We start from the raw sequence: 27,180 nt of genomic DNA on the forward strand, positions 1-27,180 counted from the left end.
TTATTGCTTTCATCATTATCTTCCTAATTGAAAGAGCTTTGATCTTGCATATTTGGACTGTGACATTTAATAATTTTAATCGATAAAGAGTTGAAATCTTCCTCGAGTTTGTGCTTATTTAAGGTTAATGAAGTATTATTGTTCTACCTATTTTCTTGCTAACTCCCTTGATCCCTTAGGACTTTAGGTGCCGATGATAAGGATTGGTAAGACAATGGTATAGGTCCTAAAACGAAATTCAGAAATCACTGATTAGAGTTGGCGCAAAGGTTACCTGGTGGTTCTTAGGGTTAGTCATGCTTATGAGCCCAGGTGAGGATGGTAAGACTAGCCGGGTGACCTGCGCGCTCTATCAGCTTCACCAACCTCTGATTGATTGATCGCCTGCTCCCTGATCACCTCCTGCCCCTCCCCCCCCAGGGGGCCCCATAGAATCCTTCACCCCTGCCCCCACCCCAGGGGGCCCCATAGAATCCTTTACCTCTGCCCCTCCCCCCCCCCCAGGGGGCCCAATAGAATCCTTCACCCCTGCTCCCACCCCAGGGGCCCCCATAGAATCCTTTACCTCTGCCCCTGCCCCCCCCAGGGGGCCCAATAGCATCCTTCACCTCTGCCCCCCCAGGGGGGCCATAGAGTCCTTCACCTCTGCCCCCCCCAGGGGGCTCATAGAATCCTTCACCCCTGCCCCCCCCCAGGGGGCCTCATAGAATCCTTTACCTCTGCCCCTCCCACCCAGGGGGCCCAATAGAATCCTTCACCCCTGCCCCCACCCCAGGGGCCCCCATAGAATCCTTTACCTCTGCCCCTGCCTCCCAGGGGGCCCAATAGAATCCTTCACCTCTGCCCCCCCCAGGGGGGCACATAGAGTCCTTCACCTCTGCGCCCCCAGGGGGCCCCATAGAACCCTTCACCTCCTACCCCTCCCCCCAGGGGCCCCGTAGAATCCTTCACCTCCTGCCCCCCCCCCGGGCCCCATAGAATCCTTCACCTCCTGCTCCTCCCCCCCCAGGGGGCCCCATAGAATCCTTCACCTCCTGCCCCTCCCCCCCAGGGGGCCCCATAGAACCCTTCTCCTCCTGCCCCTCCCCCGCAGGGAGCCCCATAGAACCCTTCACCTCTGCCCCTCCCCCCCAGGGGCCCCCATAGAACCCTTCACCTCCTGCCCCTCCCCCCCAGGGGCCCCATAGAATCCTTCACCTCCTGCCCCCCCCAGGGGGCCCCATAGAATCCTTCACCTCCTGCGCCTCCCCCCCCAGGGGGCCCCATAGAACCCTTCACCTCTGCCCCTAACCCCAAGGGGGCCCATAGAACCCTTCTCCTCCTGCCCCTCCCCCGCAGGGGGCCCCATAGAACCCTTCACCTCCTGCCCCTCCCCCCAGGGGCCCGTAGAATCCTTCACCTTCTGCCCCCCCCCCCTGGGCCCCATAGAATCCTTCACCTCCTGCTCCTCCCCCCCAGGAGGCCCCATAGAATCCTTCACCTCCTGCCCCTAACCCCCAGGGGGCCCCATAGAACCCTTCTCCTCCTGCCCCTCCCCCGCAGGGGGCCCCATAGAACCCTTCACCTCTGCCCCTCCCCCCAGGGGCCCCCATAGAATCCTTCACCTCCTGCCCCTCCCCCCCAGGGCCCCCCATAGAATCCTTTACCCCTGCCCCCACCCCAGGGGGCCCCATAGAATCCTTTACCTCTGCCCCTCCCCCCAGGGGCCACCATAGAATCCTTCACCTCCTGCTCCCCCCCCCCCCCAGGGGGCCCCATATAATCCTTCACCTCTGACCCCCCTAGGGGCCCCCATAGAACCCTTCACCTCCTGCCCCTCCCCCCCCAGGGGCCCCATAGAATCCTTCAACTCCTGCCCCCCCCCCCCCCAGGGGGCCCCATAGAATCCTTCACCTCCTGCGCCTCCCCCCCAGGGGGCCCCATAGAACCCTTCACCTCTGCCCCCCCCCCCCCCTGGGCCTCATAGAATCCTTCACCTCTCCCCCCCCCCTGTAACCAGTGACCATTGACTCACCTCAGTCTGGTTCAGCTCTCTCTGGTGCTCGTGAAATCTCATGAACACAAACGGTGAACCCGGGGTCAGGGGTCAGCTGTCGGGACAACACACTGGTCCCTCAGCGCATGCGCAGACCCCTACGGGTAACATCAATGGTAGCACCCGGTTCGCACTGCGCATGCGCAGACCCCGGTGGAGCACTGTCAAGGTAGCACACGGGCTGTGCTGCGCATGCGCAGACCCTTAAACGACGGGCTCCTTCCCAACTCGTAGCCGAAGGTGCGCGCATGCGCAATTATTAACAGTCGATCTTTTCACAAACGCGTAACCCGAGTTTAGCGCATGCGCAGAAGTACACTCACTACCTACACCCCATAAGTCTGTAGCCAGTGGGCGGCGCATGCGCAGATCAGCATTCACTACCTCAGGTGACAGCGGAGCTGCAACCCCGGGGGCGCCTCGAAGCGGAGGCTACATCTCCAGGCGCTGTGAGGCCTGGTGAGTCAGAGGGGAGGGGAGGGGTGAGAGGCCTGGAGAGACAGAGGGGAGGGAGGGGGTGAGATGCCTGGAGAGACAGAGGGGAGAGAGGGGGGTGAGAGGCCTGGAGAGAAAGAGGGGAGGGAGGGGAGGGGGGTGAGAGGCCTGGAGAGACAGAGGGGAGGGAGGGGAGGGGGGTGAGAGGCCTGGAGAGTCAGAGGGGAGAGAGGGGGGGGGGGGTGAGAGGCCTGGAGAGACAGAGGGGAGGGAGGGGAGGGGAGGGGGGTGAGAGGCCTGGAGAGTCAGAGGGGAGAGAGGGGGGGGGGTGAGAGGCCTGGAGAGACAGAGGGGAGAGAGGGGGGGGGGGTGAGAGGCCTGGAGAGACAGAGGGGATGGAGGGGGGGTGAGAGGCCTGGAGAGACAGAGGGGAGGGAGGGGGGTGAGAGGCCTGGAGAGACAGAGGGGAGGGGAGGGGGGGTGAGAGGCCTGGAGAGACAGAGGGGAGGGAGGGGGGGGGGTGAGAGGCCTGGAGAGACAGAGGGGAGGGAGGGGAGGGGGGTGAGAGGCCTGGAGAGTCAGAGGGGAGAGAGGGGGGGGTGAGAGGCCTGGAGAGACAGAGGGGATGGAGGGGGGGTGAGAGGCCTGGAGAGACAGAGGGGAGGGAGGGGGGTGAGAGGCCTGGAGAGACAGAGGGAAGGAGGGGGGTGAGAGGCCTGGAGAGACAGAGGGGAGGGAGGGTGGTGAGAGGCCTGGAGAGACAGAGGGGATGGAGGGGGTGAGAGGCCTGGAGAGACAGAGGGGAGGGAGGGGGGTGAGAGGCCTGGAGAGACAGAGGGGAGGGGGGTGAGAGGCCTGGAGAGACAGAGGGGAGGAGGGGGGTGAGAGGCCTGGAGAGACAGAGGGGAGGAGGGGAGGGGGTGAGAGGCCTGGAGAGACAGAGGGGAGGGAGGGGGGGGGGGGGGGGTGAGAGGCCTGGAGAGCAGTGCCTACGTAACGTTTGTTCTTCTGCTGGAGTGTCCTCCATATATTGCAGTATTATACCTCTATATTTATTTTGTACGCTTTTTGTAACCTGCACACGTCACTTTTTCCTCCTGCAATTTATTTTTATTTATTTATTTATGCATTTTTATATAGCGCGGATTTTACCCGAAGGTGTCAGAGCGCTTCACAATAGGAACAGAAACTGATACATGAGAACATTACAAGTGAACAAAATACAAAAGCAAACGTTACATTAAATGAAGCAAAATGACAATTGTGCGCCAACAAAATATAAGAGGTAGCAAACGGTGCATTACAAAAGTGACAATCGTGAATCAACAAAATACAAGAGGTAGCAAACGGTGCATTGCAGGAGGAAAAAAGTGACGTGTGCAGGTTACAAAAAGCGTACAAAATAAATATAGAGGTATAATACTGCAATATATGGAGGACACTCCAGCACAAGAACAAACGTTACGAAGGCACTGGTGGCACTTGTGCAGGTGTCGACACAAACAAATGTAGGAGTGTAAACAGTGTGTTACAGGAGAAGGTGACGGATGCAAGTCACCCACGAGTCCCCGCCACAGGAAGAAGGACAATACTGCCAAAAGAGGCAGACTCTCAAACCACAAGAACACACTGGGAAGACACTTCCATAGTCAAGTAAAATAGATTTTTCAGTAGTTGAAGGGCTTCCCTCAGATAGCAGAGAGGGCATGAATTACATTTGGAAATGTCTTTGAAGAAGGAGAGCTTTGAGGTCAGATTTGAAGGCTTGGGAGGAGGAGGTGGTCCGGAGCTGAGGCGGAAGTGAGTTCCAGATTCTCACTGCGCTGCCTGAAAAGGATTGGGCCATCGATCTCTCCTTCTTGAAAGTGGGAGGTTCAAGTAGTAGATTTTCCGCATTTCGTGATGGTCTAGAGCCTCCAGAGAGTTTCAATTTATTCGCCAGGTAGCGCGGAGAGGAGGAGTGCAAGGCTTTATGGGTGATGCAGGCAGTCTTGTAGATAGCTCTAGCCTCGATGGGGAGCCAGCGGAGGGAGGATAACATGGGAGTGATGTGGTCGCTTCTTTTGGCCCCATAAATGAAACGAGCTGCTGAATTTAGAACAGACTTAAGGGGGATAGGTGGGATTTGGGGAGGCCAGTCAGAAGAGAATTGCAGTAGTCAAGTCTGGAGAGGACCAGCGATTGGACCAGGGTTTTGAGGTCATGCACCGGGAAGAAGCGACGAATCCCCCAAAGAAGGCGCAGTTGGTATCGGGCAGACTTTGCAATTGAATTAATGTGGGAGAGTAGGTTGAGTTTGTGTCGAGTATGACACCAAGGGATTTTGCGCTGTCGACAATGATGGGATTAGTGTTCATCAGATTCATCTGGTCCATCCATGATTGCTCCGGGGAGGAGAAAGTGAGGAGGAGAGGAGGAGGAACTCAGTTTTGGAGGGGTTCAGGATCAGTTGATGTGTTGACATCCAGTTATGAATGGAGTCGAGGGTAGAGCTTAGGACAGAGAGATCTTGAGTGGAGGCAACCCTTTAGGTAGATTTGAGTGTCGTCAGCGTAGAGGTGATAGTTGACCCCAGATTTACTTAGGAGATTTCCAGAGGTTCCAAATAGAGATTGAACAATGTGGGTGCAAGAATAGAGCCTTTGGGGAACACCTTGACCCACCGCCGAAGGAGGTGAAAGACTGTCCGCTATTTTGATCACGGAGCAATGCACCGTTTGCTACCTCTTGTATTTTATTGACTCACGATTGTCACTTTTGTAATGCACCGTTTACTACCTCTTTATACTTTGTTGGCGCACAATTGTAATTTGCTTCATTTAATGTAACGTTTGCCTTTGTATTTTGCTCACTTGTAATGTTCTCATGTATCAGTTCTGTTCCTTTGTGAAGCTCTCTGACACCTTCGGGTAAAGCCGCGCTATAGAAAAACGCATAAATAAAAACAAGAGGGGAGGCTGAGGAGGGGGTGAGAGGCCTGGAAAGACAGAGGGGAGGGAGGGGGTGAGAGGCCTGGAGAGTCAGAGGGGAGGGGAGGGGGTTGAGAGGCCTGGAGAGACAGGGAGGAGGGAGGGGGTGAGAGGCCTGGAGAGACAGAGGGGAGGGAGGGGGGTGAGAGGCCTGGAGAGACAGAGGGGAGGGGAGGGAGGGGGGGAGAGGCATGGAGAGACAGAGGGGAGGGAGGGGGGTAAGAGGCCTGGAGAGACAGAGGGGAGGGAGGGGGCGAGAGACCTGAAGAGACAGAGGGGAGGGAGGGGGGTGAGAGGCCTGGAGAGACAGAGGGGAGGGAGAGGGGTAAGAGGCCTGGAGAGACAGAGGGGAGGAGGGGGTGAGAGGCCTGGAGAGACAGAGGGGAGGGGGGGAGGCCTGGTGAGTCAGAGGGGAGGGAGGGGGGTGAGAGGCCTGGAGAGACAGAGGGGAGGAGGTGAGAGGCCTGGAGAGACAGAGGGGAGGGGGGTGAGAGGCCTGCTCAGACAGAGGGGAAGGGGTGAGAGGCCTGGAGAGACAGAGGGGGGTGGTGAGAGGCCTGGAGAGACAGAGGGGAGGAGGGGAGGGGGTGAGAGGCCTGGAGAGTCAGAGGGGAGGAGGGGAGGGGGTGAGAGGCCTGGAGAGTCAGAGGGGAGGGGGGGGTGAAAGGCCTGGAGAGACAGAGGGGGGTGGTGAGAGGCCTGGAGAGACAGAGGGGTGGGAGGGGGGTGAGAGGCCTGGAGAGACAGAGGGGAGGGAGGGGGTGAGAGGCCTGGAGAGACATAGGGGAGGGAGGGGGGGTGAGAGGCCTGGAGAGACGGAGGGGAGGGGAGGGGTGAGAGGCCTGGAGAGACAGAGGGGAGGGGGGGAGTGAGAGGCCTGGAGAGACAGAGGGGAGGGGGGGAGAGGCCTGGTGAGACAGAGGGGAGGGAGGGGGGTGAGAGGCCTGGAGAGACAGAGGGGAGGGGGGGTGAGAGGCCTGGAGAGACAGAGGGGAGGGAAGGGGGTGAGAGGCCTGGAGAGACAGAGGGGAGGGAGGGGGGTGAGAGGCCTGGAGAGACAGAGGGGAGGAGAGGGGGTGAGAGGCCTGGAGAGACAGAGGGGAGGGAGGGGGGTGAGAGGCCTGGTGAGTCAGAGGGGAGGGGTGAGGGGGGTGAGAGACCTGGAGCGACAGAGGGGAGGGATGGGGTGAGAGGCCTGAAGAGACAGAGGGGAGGGAGGGGGGTGAGAGACCTGGAGAGACAGAGGGGAGGCCAGGGGGGGAGAGGCCTGGAGAGACAGAGGGGAGGGGGGTGAGAGACCTGGAGAGACAGAGGGGAGGGGGGGGTGAGAGGCCTGGAGAGACAGAGGGGAGGGGGGTTTGAGGCCTGGAGAGTCTGAGGGGAGGGAGGGGGGTAAGAGGTCTGGAGAGTCAGAGGGGAGGGAGGGGGTGAGAGGCCTGGTGAGACAGAGGGGAGGGAGGGGGGTGAGAGGCCTGGTGAGACAGAGGGGAGGCCAGGGGGGAAGAGGCCTAGAGAGACAGAGGGGAGGGAGGGGGGTGAGAGGCCTGGAGAGACAGAGGGGAGGGAGGGGGAGAGGCCTGGAGAGACAGAGGGGAGGGGAGGGGGGTGAGAGGCCTGGAGAGACAGAGGGGAGGCCAGGGGGGTGAGAGGCCTGGAGAGACAGAGGGGAGGGAGGGGGGAGAGGCCTGGAGAGACAGAGGAGAGGGGAGGGGGTGAGAGGCCTGGAGAGACAGAGGGGAGGGAGGGGCGAGAGGCCTGGAGAGACAGAGGGGAGGAGGGGGGTGAGAGGCCTGGAGAGACAGAGGGGAGGGAGGGGGGTGAGAGGCCTGGAGAGACAGAGGGGAGGGGAGGGGGGGTGAGAGGCCTGGAGAGACAGAGGGGAGGGAGGGGGTAAGAGGCCTGGAGAGACAGAGGGGAGGGGGGGTGAGAGGCCTGGAGAGACAGAGGGGAGGGGAGGGGGGGTGAGAGGCCTGGAGAGACAGAGGTTAGGGGAGGGGGGAGAGGCCTGGAGAGACAGAGGGGAGGGAGGGGGGTGAGAGGCCTGGTGAGACAGAGGGGAGGGAGGGGGTGAGAGGCCTGGAGAGACAGAGGGGGGGAGGGGGGAGAGAGGCCTGGAGAGACAGAGGGGAGGGGGGAGTGAGAGGCCTGGAGAGACAGAGGGGAGGGAGGGGGGTGAGAGGCCTGGAGAGTCAGAGGGGAGGGAGGGGGTGAGAGGCCTGGAGAGACAGAGGGGAGGGAGGGGAGGGGGGTGAGAGACCAGCGATTGGACCAGGGTTTTGAGGTCATGCACCGGGAAGAAGCGACGAATCCCCCAAAGAAGGCGCAGTTGGTATCGGGCAGACTTTGCAATTGAATTAATGTGGGAGAGTAGGTTGAGTTTTGTGTCGAGTATGACACCAAGGGATTTTGCGCTGTCGACAATGATGGGATTAGTGTTCATCAGATTCATCTGGTCCATCCATGATTGCTCCGGGGGAGGAGAAAGTGAGGAGGAGAGGAGGAGGAACTCAGTTTTGGAGGGGTTCAGGATCAGTTGATGTGTTGACATCCAGTTATGAATGGAGTCGAGGGTAGAGCTTAGGACAGAGAGATCTTGAGTGGAGGCAACCTTTAGGTAGATTTGAGTGTCGTCAGCGTAGAGGTGATAGTTGACCCCAGATTTACTTAGGAGATTTCCCAGAGGTTCCAAATAGAGATTGAACAATGTGGGTGCAAGAATAGAGCCTTGGGGAACACCTTGACCCACCGCCGAAGGAGGTGAAAGACTGTCCGCTATTTTGATCACGGAGCAATGCACCGTTTGCTACCTCTTGTATTTTATTGACTCACGATTGTCACTTTTGTAATGCACCGTTTACTACCTCTTATACTTTGTTGGCGCACAATTGTAATTTTGCTTCATTTAATGTAACGTTTGCCTTTGTATTTTGCTCACTTGTAATGTTCTCATGTATCAGTTCTGTTCCTTTGTGAAGCGCTCTGACACCTTCGGGTAAAGCCCGCGCTATAGAAAAACGCATAAATAAAAACAAGAGGGGAGGCTGAGGAGGGGGGTGAGAGGCCTGGAAAGACAGAGGGGAGGGAGGGGGTGAGAGGCCTGGAGAGTCAGAGGGGAGGGGAGGGGGTTGAGAGGCCTGGAGAGACAGGGAGGAGGGAGGGGGTGAGAGGCCTGGAGAGACAGAGGGGAGGGAGGGGGGTGAGAGGCCTGGAGAGACAGAGGGGAGGGGAGGGGAGGGGGGGGAGAGGCATGGAGAGACAGAGGGGAGGGAGGGGGGTAAGAGGCCTGGAGAGACAGAGGGGAGGGAGGGGGCGAGAGACCTGAAGAGACAGAGGGGAGGGAGGGGGGTGAGAGGCCTGGAGAGACAGAGGGGAGGGAGAGGGGTAAGAGGCCTGGAGAGACAGAGGGGAGGGAGGGGGTGAGAGGCCTGGAGAGACAGAGGGGAGGGGGGGAGGCCTGGTGAGTCAGAGGGGAGGGAGGGGGGTGAGAGGCCTGGAGAGACAGAGGGGAGGAGGTGAGAGGCCTGGAGAGACAGAGGGGAGGGGGGTGAGAGGCCTGCTCAGACAGAGGGGAGGGGGTGAGAGGCCTGGAGAGACAGAGGGGGGTGGTGAGAGGCCTGGAGAGACAGAGGGGAGGAGGGGAGGGGGTGAGAGGCCTGGAGAGTCAGAGGGGAGGAGGGGAGGAGGTGAGAGGCCTGGAGAGTCAGAGGGGAGGGGGGGGGGTGAAAGGCCTGGAGAGACAGAGGGGGGTGGTGAGAGGCCTGGAGAGACAGAGGGGAGGGAGGGGGGTGAGAGGCCTGGAGAGACAGAGGGGAGGGAGGGGGTGAGAGGCCTGGAGAGACATAGGGGAGGGAGGGGGGGTGAGAGGCCTGGAGAGACGGAGGGGAGGGGAGGGGTGAGAGGCCTGGAGAGACAGAGGGGAGGGGGGGAGTGAGAGGCCTGGAGAGACAGAGGGGAGGGGGGGAGAGGCCTGGTGAGACAGAGGGGAGGGAGGGGGGTGAGAGGCCTGGAGAGACAGAGGGGAGGGGGGGTGAGAGGCCTGGAGAGACAGAGGGGAGGGAAGGGGGTGAGAGGCCTGGAGAGACAGAGGGGAGGGAGGGGGGTGAGAGGCCTGGAGAGACAGAGGGGAGGAGAGGGGGTGAGAGGCCTGGAGAGACAGAGGGGAGGGAGGGGGGTGAGAGGCCTGGTGAGTCAGAGGGGAGGGGTGAGGGGGGTGAGAGGCCTGGAGCGACAGAGGGGAGGGATGGGGTGAGAGGCCTGAAGAGACAGAGGGGAGGGAGGGGGGTGAGAGACCTGGAGAGACAGAGGGGAGGCCAGGGGGGGAGAGGCCTGGAGAGACAGAGGGGAGGGGGGTGAGAGACCTGGAGAGACAGAGGGGAGGGGGGGGTGAGAGGCCTGGAGAGACAGAGGGGAGGGGGGTTTGAGGCCTGGAGAGTCTGAGGGGAGGGAGGGGGGTAAGAGGTCTGGAGAGTCAGAGGGGAGGGAGGGGGTGAGAGGCCTGGTGAGACAGAGGGGAGGGAGGGGGGTGAGAGGCCTGGTGAGACAGAGGGGAGGCCAGGGGGGAAGAGGCCTAGAGAGACAGAGGGGAGGGAGGGGGGTGAGAGGCCTGGAGAGACAGAGGGGAGGGAGGGGGGAGAGGCCTGGAGAGACAGAGGGGAGGGGAGGGGGGTGAGAGGCCTGGAGAGACAGAGGGGAGGCCAGGGGGGTGAGAGGCCTGGAGAGACAGAGGGGAGGGAGGGGGGAGAGGCCTGGAGAGACAGAGGAGAGGGGAGGGGGTGAGAGGCCTGGAGAGACAGAGGGGAGGGAGGGGCGAGAGGCCTGGAGAGGCAGAGGGGAGGAGGGGGGTGAGAGGCCTGGAGAGACAGAGGGGAGGGAGGGGGGTGAGAGGCCTGGAGAGACAGAGGGGAGGGGAGGGGGGGGTGAGAGGCCTGGAGAGACAGAGGGGAGGGAGGGGGTAAGAGGCCTGGAGAGACAGAGGGGAGGGGGGGTGAGAGGCCTGGAGAGACAGAGGGGAGGGGAGGGGGGGTGAGAGGCCTGGAGAGACAGAGGTTAGGGGAGGGGGGAGAGGCCTGGAGAGACAGAGGGGAGGGAGGGGGGTGAGAGGCCTGGTGAGACAGAGGGGAGGGAGGGGGGTGAGAGGTCTGGAGAGACAGAGGGGAGGGAGGGGGGTGAGAGGCCTGGAGAGACAGAGGGGAGGCCAGGGGGGTGAGAGGCCTGGAGAGACAGAGGGGAGGGAGGGGGTGAGAGGCCTGGAGAGACAGAGGGGAGGGAGGGGGGGGGTGAGAGGCCTGGAGAGACAGAGGGGAGGGAGGGGGTGAGAGGCCTGGAGAGACAGAGGGGAGGGAGGGGGGTGAGAGGCCTGGAGAGACAGAGGGGAGGCCAGGGGGGTGAGAGGCCTGGAGAGACAGAGGGGAGGGAGGGGGTGAGAGGCCTGGAGAGACAGAGGGGAGGGGGGGGGTGAGAGGCCTGGAGAGACAGAGGGGAGGGAGGGGGGTGAGAGGCCTGGAGAGACAGAGGGGAGGGAGGGGGTGAGAGGCCTGGAGAGACAGAGGGGGGGGAGGGGGGAGAGAGGCCTGGAGAGACAGAGGGGAGGGGGGGAGTGAGAGGCCTGGAGAGACAGAGGGGAGGGAGGGGGGTGAGAGGCCTGGAGAGTCAGAGGGGAGGGAGGGGGTGAGAGGCCTGGAGAGACAGAGGGGAGGGAGGGGAGGGGGGTGAGAGGCCTGGAGAGACGGAGGGGAGGCCAGGGGGGGAGTGAGAGGCCTGGAGAGACTGAGGGGAGGGAGGGGGGTAAGAGGCCTGGAGAGTCAGAGGGGAGGGAGGGGGGTGAGAGGCCTGGAGAGACAGAGGGGAGGGAGGGGGGTGAGAGGCCTGGTGAGACAGGGGGGAGGGAGGGGGGTGAGAGGCCTGGTGAGACAGAGGGGAGGGAGGGGAGGGGGGTGAGAGGCCTGGAGAGACAGGGGGGAGGGAGGGGGGTGAGAGGCCTGGTGAGACAGAGGGGAGGGAGGGGAGGGGGGTGAGAGGCCTGGAGAGACAGAGGGGAGGGAGGGGGTGAGAGGCCTGTAGAGTCAGAGGGGAGGGAGGGAGGTGAGAGGCCTGGAGAGACAGAGGGGAGGGAGGGGGGAGAGGCCTGGAGAGACAGAGAGGAGGAGGGTGAGAGGCCTGGAGAGGCAGAGAGGAGGGGGGTGAGAGGCCTGGAGAGTCAGAGGGGAGGGAGGGGGTGAGAGGCCTGGAGGGTCAGAGTGGAGGCCAGTGGGTTAGAGAGGCCTGGAGAGACAGAGGGGAGGAGGGGGGGGAGAGGCCTGGAGAGACAGAGGGGAGGGGGTGAGAGGTCTGGAGAGACAGAGGTGAGGGGAGGAGGGGGGTGAGAGGCCTGGAGAGACAGAGGGGAGGGAGGGGGGTGAGAGGCCTGGAGGGTCAGAGGGGAGTCAAAGGGGAGGGGAGGGGGGTGAGAGGCCTGGAGAGACAGAGGGGAGGGAGGTGAGAGGCCTGGAGAGTCAGAGGGGAGGGAGGGGGGTGAGAGGCCTGGAGAGTCCGAGGGGAGGGAGGGGGGTGAGAGGCCTGGAGAGTCAGAGGGGAGGGAGGGGGGTGAGAGGCCTGGTGAGTCAGAGGGGAGGGGGGTGAGAGGCCTGGAGAGTCAGAGGGGAGGGAGGGGAGGGGGTGAGAGGCCTGGTGAGTCAGAGGGGAGGGAGGGGGGTGAGAGGCCTGGAGAGACAGAGGGGAGGGGAGGGGGTGAGAGGCCTGGAGGGTCAGAGGGGAGGCCAGGGGGGTGAGAGGCCTGGAGAGACAGAGGGGAGGGGGGGTGAGAGGCCTGGAGAGACAGAGGGGAGGGAGGGGGGGTGAGAGGCCTGGAGAGACAGAGGGGAGGGAGGGGGTGAGAGGCCTGGAGAGACAGAGGGGAGGGAGGGGTCAGAGGCCTGGAGAGACAGAGGGGAGGGGGGTGAGAGACCTGGTGAGTCAGAGGGGAGGCCGGGGGGGTGAGAGGCCTGGTGAGACGGAGGGGAGGCTGAGGAGGGGGGTTGAGGCGGGGGGGGGGAGAGTAAGGGGGTCCTCGTGCATGTTTCCCCCTCCCTGTGACCTTCATCCCTCAGCATTGACCCCTCAGACCCTGTGTTGACTCCTCCTGGAGGCTCCTCGAGGCCTGGGGCCTTTCAAAGCCTCAGTTTATGTTCTGCATTTTTATAAACCTTTCGTGAATTATATATCTATGTCCTCAGAGCAGTCCTGAACAATCATTGGCAAAGCCAATAGCTGTCACCCATGCACAATCTCTTGGCTTTGCCAATGTTTGTTTAGACATGCTGGTCAGCACTGCAGCTGATGTGAATACAGCTCAAAGTAAAGTCAAACAGAGCAAAGCGCTGACACCCCAGAGTGCACCGCGGCCTTGGACTGTGTTATTCTTTGTCATGTTGCACAGCAGTTTTGCATTATGTCTAAATAAGCATTGACAAAGACAAATACCTCTCATGTTATCTGAGAGCTATTTGGCTTTCTTAATGTTTTTTAGTGACGATGCGAGGAGCGTTGGCTGCAACATTACTTCAGGGCTTCCAACACCTGAAGTGGGGATGATTTCATAAACACAGTCACTCATTTAATTACATTACCACGCAAGCAATATTCCCTCAATTTTTGTCTTCTACGTGCGAGAGAGTAAGGTCTTTGTGTGCTGCTGCCAAGGCTATGTCAAGAACCTGGCCACGCGTGTAGACCAGAGCTTTAAGTGGGATGAAAACACTAGGGTGTCTCTCAAAAGGCATGACCAATGCAATGAAGGGCGTGGCTTAAAAGCAATTAAGCTAGCTCAACCTAGTGTGCCACCTGACTGATATGTTGCTTCTTCCGTCATTGCATCCAGATATATAATACAAGTATAATTACACCTACAAGAAGCCAGGATTATTGGCTTTGTCAATGGTTGTTCGTTGCATAAAGTTGTATATCAATTGAAAATGCTTCTGCTCTTGTGGTAGAGGTTGTGGCTTAATGCTCGAGCTGCCAACTTAGGCAATGGATTTTCTGTCTCGGGTCAGACTAACATTCTGTGATTCTCTGCAAATCGATGAATCTCCCCATACATACAAAAAAAATAATCAGGTAAATTGTTCCAATAACTTTGGGTTGAGTTCCCACTATATAAAACTTGCTACATTTCTTTTCTAAATGTGGGGCTGATCGTTTGCCTTTTGAAAGAAGTTATGCTAAATGCAGCCCATGACGGACGCTGTGATCAGGGGAGCAACAAGACCCGACCTGCGGGAGGGGGCTAACACTCCCACCCAGGGATAGCCCTAGCACGCGTCGCACACTGTGCAACAGTCTTTTTTGGCGCCCCATCTCCTTCTTCTCCATGAATTCCATCACTACCACTCACCAACATCCAGGATCTTCTGAAAGCACACGTTGTGCTTTTAAACGTCCTGCTTTTCTTTTCTTTTCTTAAAGCAGCACGGCTGCAAGGCTGATTGTGGGCCTTTTGAAAGTATTTATGTTAATCACAGCGTCCGTCATGGGCTGCATTTAGCATAAACATACTTTCAAAGGGCAAACAATAAGCCACACAGCTGCGCTATATTTAGAAAAGAAATGCATCCAGTTTAAAAGCACGTACTTGTTCTTTCAGATGATTCTGAAAGCACACCTCATGTTTGTAGACTTGTTGCATTTCTTTTCTATGTAGAGCGCATCTTTGGAGTTGATTGTATGCATTTTGAAAGTATTTGTTAAGTGCTGCCCTTGATGGGCACTGTGATTAGCATAAATACTTTGAAATGGCCCACAATCAGCCGAGCTCTAGTTAGAAAAGAACGGCAGCAAGTACATATTATGTTAATTAAACTTTTAGAGTGCAACGGTTTCCCTGAGGTGTCCTGGCGATATGCACTGCATATCAGGAGAAATTATGTCACTGAGTAAACAGCCATGTTTTCAGCCCCCTTCTAAAAAAGAGGAGATCTGCTGAATTTCTCAAATGGAACGGCAGATCATTCCAGGCCTTAGATGCGCAGGCGATGAAACTCCTAGCTCCCCAACTGGCTTTTTTAAATATAGGAACTAGAACTTGTCTTGCTCCTGTGGACCGAAGAGTCCTTCCAGGCCTTAAAGCTTACCCTTTGTTCCACAGGGAGCCCGTGTAGTTATATTAGTTCTTTTTTGACAATATTTAGGTGTCCCTGTCAACAACCTGGCCGGCGCGTTTTGCACGATCTGAAGCCTGTTAATGTGCTGTTTTTGGGCGTTCAGACAGACGCTGTTGCAATAATCCAGACGTGCCATAACAAGTGCCGTGGCCACCGTCCTGAGACTTTCTTCTGGAAGATAAAGATGTATTTTTCTTATGATTCTGAGTATCAGAAATCAAGCTGACACCACCGTGCTTATTTGGTCACTAAACGTAAGTTTGTTATGCACTAACACCCACAGATTTGTTGCTTTCCCGGTGGAAGCAGGGCAAATACCAAAATCTTCTGGTCACCAGTCTGGTGTCGATAGGTGTGGGTTATTCCTGAATATGATGACCTCTGTTTTGCTTGAATTTAGTTTCAAGCAGTTGGTCGACATTCAATCCTGAGATGGCTTTCATACAATCATGAAAACGTGCCCCAGTTTCCTTTTCATCCACATCTCTAAGAGATAACACAATTTGAGTGTCGTCCGCATAGGAGGTGAGTTGGAAGCCAAAGGATCTTATCAAACATGCCAGAGTTATCATGTACATATTAAAAAGTGTTAGGCTTAACGGTGAGCCCTGAGGCACCCCACAAGAATGGGGAAACGGCTTTGACTTGTTGTCTAGATCGACTGTTTGTGTTCTTTCAGATAGAAAGGACTACAGGAGGTTCCAAGCATCAACCTGTACCCCTGCTTCAGACAGCCAGTCCATCAGAACTTCATGATGGACCGTGTCAAAGGCCGCTGACAAATCTAGCATAATCAGTATTGCCTTGCCTCCACAGTCCAAGGCCTCCCTCACTTCCTCTGTAGATTTAATTAAAGTCAGCTCTGTGCTGTGTTCACCTCTAAACCTGTATTGAGACTGGTCGAGTAGATTATTGGTTCGGAGAAATACACCAAGCGGGGTATTCATAGCTTTTTCAGCCTTTTTTGCAAGAAGCGGAAGCCATGAAATTGGCCTATAACTACTTGGGTCCTTAGGAACCAGAGTCATTTTTTTTAATGGGGGGAGGATGGAGGCCTTCTTCCAGTCCCTGGGAAATATGCCGGTGGTGAATATGGTGCTGAGCAAAGGGGTAAGAGCTGACCCTTTGACTTCTGGGATTAATTTCAATACAAACGCCGGACATGGATCCATGGAAGACCCTGATCGAATAGAGTTCAAAAGTTTGATTGACTCTTATATTTCTAGCAATAAGAATTTATCTAAAACTGGTGTAGGGTTGGGTCTATTAGGTTCTATTTTAGGTGGCTGCACTTTTTCACCTTTTTGGGCTAAAGTGAATGTAGAAAAAATATATTCCTCCTTTTGTTGGAAAAAAGGAGCAAATTTTTCGCACAATTCAGGACTACTTAAGCTCTTAGGGGCTGGTGCGGCAAGTTTAGTAATAGTTTTAAAGAGTTCTTTGAGATTGGACTTAGCTTGAGAAATTTGTTCTGTAAAGAACTTCTTTTTTGTTTCCAGCAATAGTTCCTTATAGATTCTGAGACTCTACTTATACATTTCTATATCCTTACTTTTATACCCTTTCCTCCATGCCCATTCTAATATTTTACAGGCTGTTTCAGTTTTTTTTAAATCATCTGAGTACCAGGGGTCTGAGGGTTGGGCCCATTTAAGGGTTCAATGTTTAACCGGAACTAATTTATTGCATGCTGTGTCTATCCAATCTGTATAGACCGACGTAGCCTTGTTCACCCCAGAGGGGAGTGGGCGCAAGGTTCTTTTCAGTGCCCCTTCTAATTCTAAACAATTTGCATTTTTCCAGGTTCTTTTTGCAATCTTCCTTATGGGTTCAGGTCTGGGTTGAAGGCCGTTTGACTCTTTCAGTTCAAATAAAATGGCACTGTGATCGGACCATGGTAATGGGAGTACCACAGTGCAGGTCAGATTTGGATTATTAGAATCTGTCAGAATTTTACAGGACTGTATTTCATATGGATAGCTCATTGGGTTAATACGCCTCCTGCAAAGAGTCTGTCAGCATATTATAGGACTGTATTTTATATTGATAGTTTAGTGGGTTAATGCGCCTCTTGCAGAGAGTCTGCCAGCATATCACAGGACGGTATTTTATATCGATAGTTCATTGGGTTAATACGCCTCCTGCAAAGAGTCTGTCAGCATATTACAGGACTGTATTTTATATCGATAGTTCAGTGGGTTACATGTACCTCGTGCAGAGAGTCTGTTATCATATTACAGGACTCTATTTTATATAGATAGCTCAGTGGCTAAATGCTCCTCCTGCAGAAAGTCTGCCAGCATATTAAAGGGCTGTATTATATATGGATAGTTCACTGGGTTGATGCGCTTCCTGCAGAGAGTCTGCCAGCATATTACAGGGCTGTATTTTATATGGATAGTTCGGTGGGTTGATGCGCCTCCTGCAGAGAGTCTGCCAGCATATTACAGAGCTGTATTTTATATGGATAGCTCAGTGGGTTAATGCGCCTCCTGCAAAGAGTCTGTCAGCATACTACAGGACTCTATTTTATATGGATAGCTCAGTGGGTTGATGCGCCACCTGCAGAGAGTCTGCCAGCATATTACAGGACTGTATTTTATATGGATAGCTCAGTGGGTAAATGCTCCTCCTGCAGAGAGTCTGCCAGCATATTACAGGACTGCATTTTATATGGATAGCTCAGTTGGTTAATGCGCCCTCTGCTGAGTCTGCTAGCATATTTCAGGACTCTATTTTATATGGATAGCTCAGTGGGTTAATGCGCCTCCTGCGGAGAGTCTGCCAGCATATTACAGGACTATATTTTAAATGGATAGCTCTGTGGGTTAATGCGCCTCCTGCAGAGAGTCCCCGAGCATTGTTCAGGACTCTATTTTACATGGATAGCTCAGTGGGTTAATGCGCCTCCTGCAGAGAGTCTGCCAGCATATTACAGGACTGGATTTTATATGGATAGCTCAGTTGGTTTATGCGCCTCCTGCTGAGAGTCTGCCAGCATATTACAGGACTCTATTTTATATGGCTAGCTCAGTAGTGTTAATACAACTCCTGCAGAGAATCTGCCACCATATATTAAAGGGCTGTATTTCATATGGATAGTTCACTCGGTTAATGCGCCTCCTGCAGAGAGTCTACCAGAATATTACAGGACTGTATTTTATATTGAGAGCTCAGTGGGTTAATGCTACTCCTGCAGAGAGTCTGCCAGCATATTACAAGACTATATTTTATATGGATAGTTCACTGGGTTAATGCGCCTCCTGCAGAGAGTCTGCTGCATATTACAGGACTGTATTTTATGTGGATAGCTCAGTGGGTTAATATGCCTCCTGCCTGGAAGTCGACCGGGATAATACAGGACTGTATTTTATATGGCTAGCACAGTGGGTTAATGCGCCTCCTGCAGAGAGTCTGCCGGCATATTACAGGACTGTATTTAATATGGATTGCTCAGTGTTTTAATGCGCCTCCTGCAGAGAGTCTGCCAGCATATTACAGGACTGTATTTTATATGGATAGCCCAGTGGGTTAATGTGCCTCCTGCAGACAGCATCTTACCAGCCCTGTCAAGTACCACGCATCAGGCGTTAGGCTAACGCATTTTAATGCTGGTGTCCGCATCACTGCTTTAAAATGCATTCGGTACACATACATAGCTCCCAGATACGATAGAGAGTTCATGCAATGCTTAAAAAACAGCATTGTGCACCGTAGATAATCTCTGTACTGCGCTCTGCAGGGCCTGCGAGACATCAATCCTTCCTGCGATGGCCTTGGAGGACTCGTTATAGTTACCGGCCACGGATATATGGTTTCTTTTCCTGCTGCTCCCTCGGTCAGGTGCCCTCCCCCAGCCTCCCTGAAACAGACATGGGCATGGGCGGGGCTGCTAAATGAGGAAAGTCACTGAATAAGTGTGCTTGCTGTACACACTTAAAATATTCAAATATAGTTTGTGGTGCTGCGGCCTTCCAGCATAATACACTTTAGGAGGAGAACGGACTGACTCTGCGCCCACTCGAAAAAAACATAGAAATGCTGCACTCCATTGCTGAAGTCCATTGCTGCATCCCATTGCTGCAGTTGCCCATTGCTGAAGTCCATTGCTGCAGTCCATTGCTCTACTCCCTTACGTCAGTCGTCCATTGCTGCAGTCGTCCATTGCTGCAGTCGTCCATTGCTGCAGTCGTCCATTGCTGCAGTCGTCCATTGCTGCAATCGTCCATTGCTGCAGTCCATTACTGCAGTCCATTGCTGCACTCCCTTACGTCAGTCATCCATTGCTTCAGTCGTCCATTGCTTCAGTCGTCCATTGCTTCAGTCGTCCATTGCTTCAGTCGTCCATTGCTGCAGTCCATTGCTGCAGGTGTCCATTGCTGGAGTTGTCCATTGCTGCATCCCATTGCTGCAGTTGCCCATTGCTGAAGTCCATTGCTGCAGTCCATTGCTGCACTCCCTTACGTCAGTCGTCCATTGCTTCAGTCGTCCATTGCTTCAGTCGTCCATTGCTGCAGTCGTCCATTGCTGCAGTCATCCATTGCTGCAGTCGTCCATTGCTGCAGTCGTCCATTGCTGCAGTCGTCCATTGCTGCAGTCGTCCATTGCTGCAGTCGTCCATTGCTGCAATCGTCCATTGCTGCAATCGTCCATTGCTGCAGTCCATTACTGCAGTCCATTGCTGCACTCCCTTACGTCAGTCATCCATTGCTTCAGTCGTCCATTGCTTCAGTCGTCCATTGCTTCAGTCGTCCATTGCTTCAGTTGTCCATTGCTGCAGTTGTCCATTGCTGCAGTTGTCCATTGCTGCAGTTGTCCATTGCTTCAGTCGTCCATTGCTGCAGTCCTTTGCTGCAGGCATCCATTGCTGCAGTCGTCCATTGCTGCAGTCGTCCATTGCTGCAGTCGTCCATTGCTGCAGTCCATTACTGCAGTCCATTGCTGCACTCCCTTGCTTCAGTCGTCCATTGCTTCAGTCGTCCATTGCTTCAGTCGTCCATTGCTTCAGTCGTCCATTGCTGCAGTCGTCCATTGCTGCAGTCGTCCATTGCTGCAGTCGTCCATTGCTGCAGTCGTCCATTGCTGCAGTCGTCCATTGCTGCAGTCATCCATTGCTGCAGTCGTCCATTGCTGCAGTCGTCCATTGCTGCAGTCGTCCATTACTGCAGTCTATTACTGCAGTCCATTGCTGCAGTCTATTACTGCACTCCATTGCTGCACTCCATTGCTGCACTCCATTGCTGCAGTCCATTGCTGCCGTCCATTGCTGCAGGCATCCATTGCTGCAGTCGTCTAGTGCTGCAGTCGTCTAGTGCTGCAGTCGTCTAGTGCTGCAGTCGTCTAGTGCTGCAGTCGTCTATTGCTGCAGTCCATTGCTGCAGTCCATTGCTGCAGTCGTCCATTGCTGCAGTCGTCCATTGCTGCAGTCGTCCATTGCTGCAGTCGTCCATTGCTGCAGTCGTCCATTGCTGCCGTCGTCCATTGCCGCAGTTGTCCATTGCTGCACTCCATAGCTGCAGTCCTTTGCTGCAGTCGTCCATTGCTGCAGTCGTCCATTGCTGCAGTCGTCCATTGCTGCAGTCGTCCATTGCTGCAGTCCATTGCTGCAGTCCATTGCTGCAGTCCATTGTGGCAGTCCATTGCTGCACTCCATTGCTTCAGTCGTCCATTGCTTCAGTCGTACATTGCTGCAGTCCATTGCTGTAGTCCATTGCTGTAGTCCATTGCTGTAGTCCATTGCTGTAGTCCATTGCTGCAGTCCATTGTGGCAGTCCATTGCTGCAGTCCATTGTGGCAGTCCATTGCTGCACTCCATTGCTTCAGTCGTCCATTGCTGTAGTCCATTGCTGTAGTCCATTGCTGCAGTCCATTGCTGCAGTCCATTGCTGCAGTCCATTGCTGCAGTCCATTGCTGTAGTCCATTGCTGTAGTCCATTGCTGTAGTCCATTGCTGCAGTCCATTGCTGCAGTCCATTGCTGCAGTCCATTGCTGCAGTCCATTGCTGTAGTTCATTGCTGCGTTCGTCCATTGCTGCGGTCGTCCATTGCTGCGGTCGTCCATTGCTGCGGTCGTCCATTGCTGCACTCTAGTGCTGCAGGCTATTGCTGCAGTAGTCCATTATTTCTTTCACGTTGTTCTAAACAAAATGCAGCTTTTAAAAAGCGCCTGCACAGCCTGAGAGCCAGCGCTCGGCGCTACAAAAGAGCAACGTCCGATATATTTCTTCTCACGAGGCTTTGAAATACATGCAGTGGAACGTCCAGCCTATATGTTGCCATAGTAGCCAGCGGCTGCTTTTCATATTGGCTTTGCCTTTCACAGACTAGAGTTTGGGATTTTATTGAAAGGTCTGACGGTCTGTTATCAGGTGACATCCATTGCGGTTGCTGGAACACATCCCTATGTACATGGTCACATTTCAGCACATACTGTCCTCTGAACGAGTTTGACATTTTTAAGGGCCACTTTAAATCTATTGTCGTTTTTTTTCTTCATTTTGGCACAAATGTATGCCTACAATCAGTATTCAATTTTCCTTCCTGCCAGGTGAATGTGAGAATTTCAAATAATTCATCATTCTTTATCTTTGTTCCATTCTTGAGATAAATTGGTGCTAACTGTGAACCTAGGCATCGCTTGTAAAATCAGCAACCTTCGCAGTGTCAGGCTCTGCCTACACATTCAACCACCGCTGCAAACAAGCATTAGCTTAGCCAATATGTCTCACTTTTGTGACCTTATAAGTATTTAGTCATGCAGCACAGTATCCTTGGTGCAAAAACAGAAACTGTTTCATGGCTAAACACTTATAAGGTCCCAAAAGCGAGACCTATTGGTTGTGCCAATGCTTGTTTATTAACCTAATTGTAGCAGGGAGACGTATAGTGTGCACTCTTTCAACATGTGGACAGGCTACTCTCTGTATTGTATCGGGTTTCGACAGACCTACATACTCTGCAAAAAACTCTTGAACACCATGGAAATAGAAGTTGGCACGGAAACTGGAAATGTAAAAGACAAGTTTATTAAGACCCCATGGGGTGATGGTACAATCCTACAGCACCCTTCGGTAATGCAAGAAGTATCACACCGGACATCGGTGCGTGACCTCTTTTATTCAGTTTTACAGCAATAAAAAGAGTAGGCGGTATACTTTTGAACAGTTTTAGGTACATATAAAGGCAATTTTGGAGCAGGGCCAACGTGTGGGAGGAGTCTAGTACCACTGGTCAGTTTTGGAGGACATTCCTAAGAGGTGACCATCACTAGTCTAAATGTTCGAGTACGCATGCGTGAGTTTGACCAGTACTAAAAATAGCCAGTTGCTAGGCAAGGTAAATGGTCATTGGTACAGAGAAAGGACAAAAGGGCATGCTGACCACGAGGCAGCATGTTCATTGGAAATGGAAGTCAGGAAATACAAAATGGCCTCCGCAAACATGGTCAAGTTAAATAAGAAAATTCGTGTAGCTGAGCTAAATGCTAATCGAATTACTGCCGAATTACGACAGACGGCCCGTTTAGCATTGAGCTGAAGCTACCTCATAATGGAAGTAGTCAGGATATTCATCATCAGTATTAATCAACATTAAATTTGCTATTTCTTTGTTAATTATTTTCTCATTTTTAGCAATAGCTCGTTTGGATGGAATACAGGCAGTAATACATACAGAACATAAAGTAGGGCCACACTGAATACATAAACAAAAGAAGAAAAGTATTCCAATGATCATACATAGGATCGTTAATAGTTTCCAACCCCAGGTACTAAGCAAAGTCCAGAACCAGTTAGAGAATGTCCATGTACCATTTTCGGGATGAATTTCAGCAGCAATTTTGTGCAATTTAGAAATAGCATCATAAACAGAAGGCGAACTATCTGGCATGTATACACAACAACTGCTACCAATGATGCAGCATGCACCCCCACGATCAGCTAATATTACATCTAGAACCATCCGGTTCTGGAGCGTTACAATCCTAGTAATTTGGAGTTCCTCAGTCAAGTTCCCTAAGGCAGAAGCAGTTTCATTAGCGACAGCTTCCACAACACGTGTTAGCCGTCTTATTTTCCTGCTATTTAAGGCAGCGCCAACAAAGGAAAACAGGCCTAAATTAAAATCTACATATTGCTGTAGAGAGGTGTCAGTCTGATCAATATTCTCAATCTCTAATGTTCTCTTAACCCTATTTAATATAAAATCGTAATATAATACAAAATCGTTATGATACATAGGCGGTGCAATAAATACAGGTGGTAACACAAAAGATATGTAACAAGTTCTTAACCACCCAATGGGAAGACGGTGGTATCCCTTATTTCCACAAATAAAGTGTTACGTGAGGCTACAAAAGCAATACCATTTGCTGTATCAAAGGTGAGAGTAGTATTACATTCACTTCTCCCTACTGGAATAGTGCCTTTATTACGTATGCACAAGTCAGCTCTAGAATCAATAACTGTAATCACATAAAAACTGGACATATTTACAATTCTTTGATTAGTGAACATACGAGGTGTAGATATATTGTCCGGTCGATATTCTTCCCATTCAAATTTAGTTCCTTCTGCCTGTGGGTAGCCATCTCTGTCATTATAACAGACTTTATTTAATCGGAAAAGTAGTCCACCTTTTGTTGGCCATCTCAAAGTAAATAGAAGAGTATACCAAGCATTACAAGAACCATTATGAGAGAACGGGAGAAGAATAAGTGGAGTTCCTCCTTTCTTCTGATGTCCAGGCAACATTCCACATACCCAACAGTTCGAAGTGTTCGTCATATTATGAGTGTGATGGAGAATTTGAATGAAGCTATTATTTAAATAAGTCTCTCTATGTCTTTCTTCATGATAAGGCAGAGTAAAATGAAAATGTTCAGATGGGCTTGGAGTGGTAGGCAGTAAATATTCTCGTGCAGGAAGCAATCGTTCTATGATCCAAGCTATTACTGTTATTACCACTATAGTCATAACAAAAAGCACCACACCAAGAATTTTCCTGTTTCTCGTTGTAACAGATGCGATGGTTTCCAAAACAATTTTTTTTCCAAAAACAAAACTAAAAAATAAAATTAGTGCTAAGAACCGAGGCTTCCTCTGGTTTCTTCTCCGAGATTCAAGATGGGTGTCGCTACACTGGACAGAACTGATCCCCCCCCCTTAATATTCTCGGCTTCCGTTTTCACAAACCTCAGAACGGTAACTCAACCAGTCTCGCACAAAACAACAGCTTTTCTTGACCGTAAATTATACTTCGCTGCACCAGAAACAGTGTGGTCCGGGAAGGCTCCCTCCAATTCGCTAGGCGTAGTAGCTGGGCTCTTCTCTGTATCCAAGATGTCTCGATAATCAGACAGCACCACAGGGTTCACCAGATCCGGAGAAACACGCCGACAGTGAGTGGAATGCACCCACCGCTTCTTATTCGTGACTCGCACAGCCGTCCGAGTTGCCAGCAACACCTGTTCAGGGCCACGCCACCTCGGCTCCAAACTGCTGGTTCTCTCGAACGATCGGACCATCACATGATCCCCAGGACGAAGATCATGAGCCTCTCCAATAGAGTTGTCTGGGAGCGCTTCTCGAACCTGCTGATGAATAGAAAGTAAATCATTTGTTAATCGTGCCAAATAATCGTTCATCATTATACAAGGCACATTATGTATTAAACAAGGTTTAGGGACTCCCCAGATATTCATAGGCCTTCCAAACACCACTTCATACGGTGTGAGGCCAGATCGAGAATGTGGCACTGATCTAATGGACAATAATGCCAATAGCAGAGCGTCCGGCCATTTCAAAGACGTGGATGCCACGATCTTTGCTAGCTTCAGCTTCAGAGTTACATTATACCTTTCTACCAAACCTGCTGACTGCGGGTGGAATACAGCATGAAATTTCTGCTTAATTCCCAATCCTTTCAGGACGTACTCCACTATTTTCCCAACAAAATGAGGACCATTATCATTCCACAAAAATTTACAAACACCAAAGCGTGGGAAGTACTCTTTGAGTAACACCTTAGCTGTTGTCAATGCTGTATTATCCTTCGTGGGGTAGGCCTCGATCCATTTACTGAAGGCACACACCACTACTAAGACATACTTAAGATTGTTACAACGCTCAAGCTGGATGTAATCCATTTGCAGTACTTCAAATGGTGCAGTAGGTGGAACAAACCCTCCTTTAGGAGTATAAGTCCCTTTAGCAGGATTGTACTGTAAGCATATCAGACAGGTCTGTACTATTCTTTTAGCCGTGCTGGCAATCTCAGGATGCTCCCAAACTCGTGTAAGCAATTTAGTAATTGCAAGAGCTCCAATATGGGCCAGCCCATGTGTCATTTGAACCATTGCTTGCAAATAAGCAGCAGGCAATTTCCATCGTTCCAGATCTTTGCTACGCCAACAACCCTCATCATCCAACACTCCTTCTGTAGCCCAGGTTGCGATTTCTGCTTCAGATGCTGATTTCTGTATGTCTAATATTTCCTCTCTAGCATCATGCCATCGCTCAGCCTGTGATTTCACCACATACATAGGAGAGACATTCTGTAGCATTGCAGTCTCTCTCGCTATGCGATCTGCAAAAGCATTTCCTTGTCCTACTTTGTCTGTCACCTTCTTATGGGCACTACATTTGATTATCGCTACTTTCTTTGGACATAATAATGCATTCAGGAGATCACGTACTAGTTCTCCATGCATATTATGCACTCCATGCGAGGTCAGGAACCCTCGTTCCTTCCAGAGTAGGCCGAAATCGTGCACTACTCCAAAAGCGTAACGACTATCAGTGTAGATATTCACCCATAATCCAGCACTTAACTCACATGCTTTCGTTAAGGCTATCAATTCAGCCGCTTGGGCCGATTTCTGCGGTATTCGTGCTGTTTCTACCACTGTTTTAAGTGTCGTGATCGCATAAGCTGCGGAAGTCGTGCCATCTGGTAATTTTAAACACGATCCATCAACCCACAGTTCCCCATCTACATCTGGAAGTGGCATATCCTGTTAGTCGATACGACCCTTTGTTTGCTCTTCAGTCAGAAAAACACAATCATGATGTTCTTCCTTCTGGGTCTCAGCAACAGGATATGGCAATAAAGTAGCGGGGTTCAAAGTGGCGCACCTCTTCAGTGTAATATGTGGCGCCAACAGCGTTAGCTCGTATCCTGTTAAGCGAGCACTAGTTAGATGCTGTGTTTTCGTTTGGTTCAATAAAGCATCTACCGCATGGGGAACTAACACCAACAACTTGTGTGACAACACTATTCCCTCACTCTGTCGTATGGCCACTGCTGTTGCTGCAACTGCTCGAAAACATCCAGGCAGTCCTCGAGCCACAGGGTCGAGTACCGCCGAGAAGTACGCACAAGGTCTCTGTTTATCTCCATGTGTCTGCACTAAGACTGACAATGCACACCCATCCGTCTCGTGGACATATAATGTAAAGATCTTTGTATAATCTGGCGTACCTAACACTGGTGCAGAACAAAGGGCTTGCCTTAATTGCTCAAAAGCATTCTGACACTCATCCGTCCATTCAATGGGAATCGGTGTAGTTTTGGACAACAATGCTAACAAGGGTTTTATAATGTGTGAAAAGCCTAATATCCACTGTCTACAAAAGGACGCCAAACCTATGAAAGCACGAACATCTTTCTGAGTGCAAGGGACTGGTGTATCTAAAATTGCTTGAATTCGATCTGATGTCAATGCACGCCCCCTCCTTAGACAAAAGATGACCGAGGTAGGTCACCTTTGGTCCACAGTATTGCAATTTCTTCCTCAAGACCATGTGATTATTCTTGGCAAGAAAAGAAAGCAGGGAAAGAGTGCTCTCCTCACATTGTTCCTGCGTGTCTGCTGCTAATAAGATGTCATCCACATATTGTATAAGAGCCACCCCAGACTGTAAATCGAAAGAATCAAGCTATCTTTTTAAAGCCTGGTTATAAATGCTAGGGCTTTCTGTGTAGCCTTGAGGAACCCTACAAAATCTATACGATTTGTTATTTAATGTGAAGCCAAACAAATATCGGCTATCAGGATGAATGGGAATCGAGAAGAAAGCATTCTTCAAGTCGATTACAGTGAAGGTAGTGGCTGTGGGTGGAATCAAAGTAAGTAAAGTAGTAATATCAGACACCACCGGATACTGGGGCATTACTATCTTATTAATTTGCCTCAAATCAATAATAAAATGATAAATTTTAGTGTCTGTGTCTTTCTTAAGGATCGGAAGAATTGGGCTGTTACAAACATTATAAGGGACTTCCTCTACTACCCCTGCCGCAATTAAATCATTTACAATATGTGTCAAGGCAACTTCTCCTTCTCTAGAGATCTTATACTGTGATACGCGAGGCAAAGACACTCCCTCCTTTACAGTAATACGTATGGGAGGGATGATCATCTGTCCCACATCAGTATCGGAAGTGGCCCACAATTTATTTGGAAGAGAGGCTAATGCATCGACCTCCTGCATTATAAGGGACTTCCTCTACCACCCCTGCCGCAATTAAATCATTTACAATATGTGTCAAGGCAACTTCTCCTTCTCTAGAGATCTTATACTGTGATACGCGAGGCAAAGACACT

General features: G+C 52.5%; 1 protein-coding gene across 1 annotated transcript in view; it reads left to right on the top strand.

Annotated features, from left to right (window-relative positions):
- The first annotated feature begins 2,398 nt into the window (after window positions 1-2,398).
- Window positions 2,399-27,180, top strand: part of LOC144768464 (uncharacterized) — a 36,226-nt gene continuing 11,444 nt past the window's right edge. Inside the window, exon 1 of the mRNA XM_078652187.1 lies at window positions 2,399-2,494. The gene's annotated coding sequence lies outside the window, so the exon portion shown is untranslated. The remainder of the gene's footprint in view (window positions 2,495-27,180) is intronic.

The sequence above is a fragment of the Lissotriton helveticus genome, chromosome 1_1 (genome assembly GCF_964261635.1).
Source record: "Lissotriton helveticus chromosome 1_1, aLisHel1.1, whole genome shotgun sequence".
Lineage (NCBI taxonomy): Eukaryota > Metazoa > Chordata > Amphibia > Caudata > Salamandridae > Lissotriton > Lissotriton helveticus.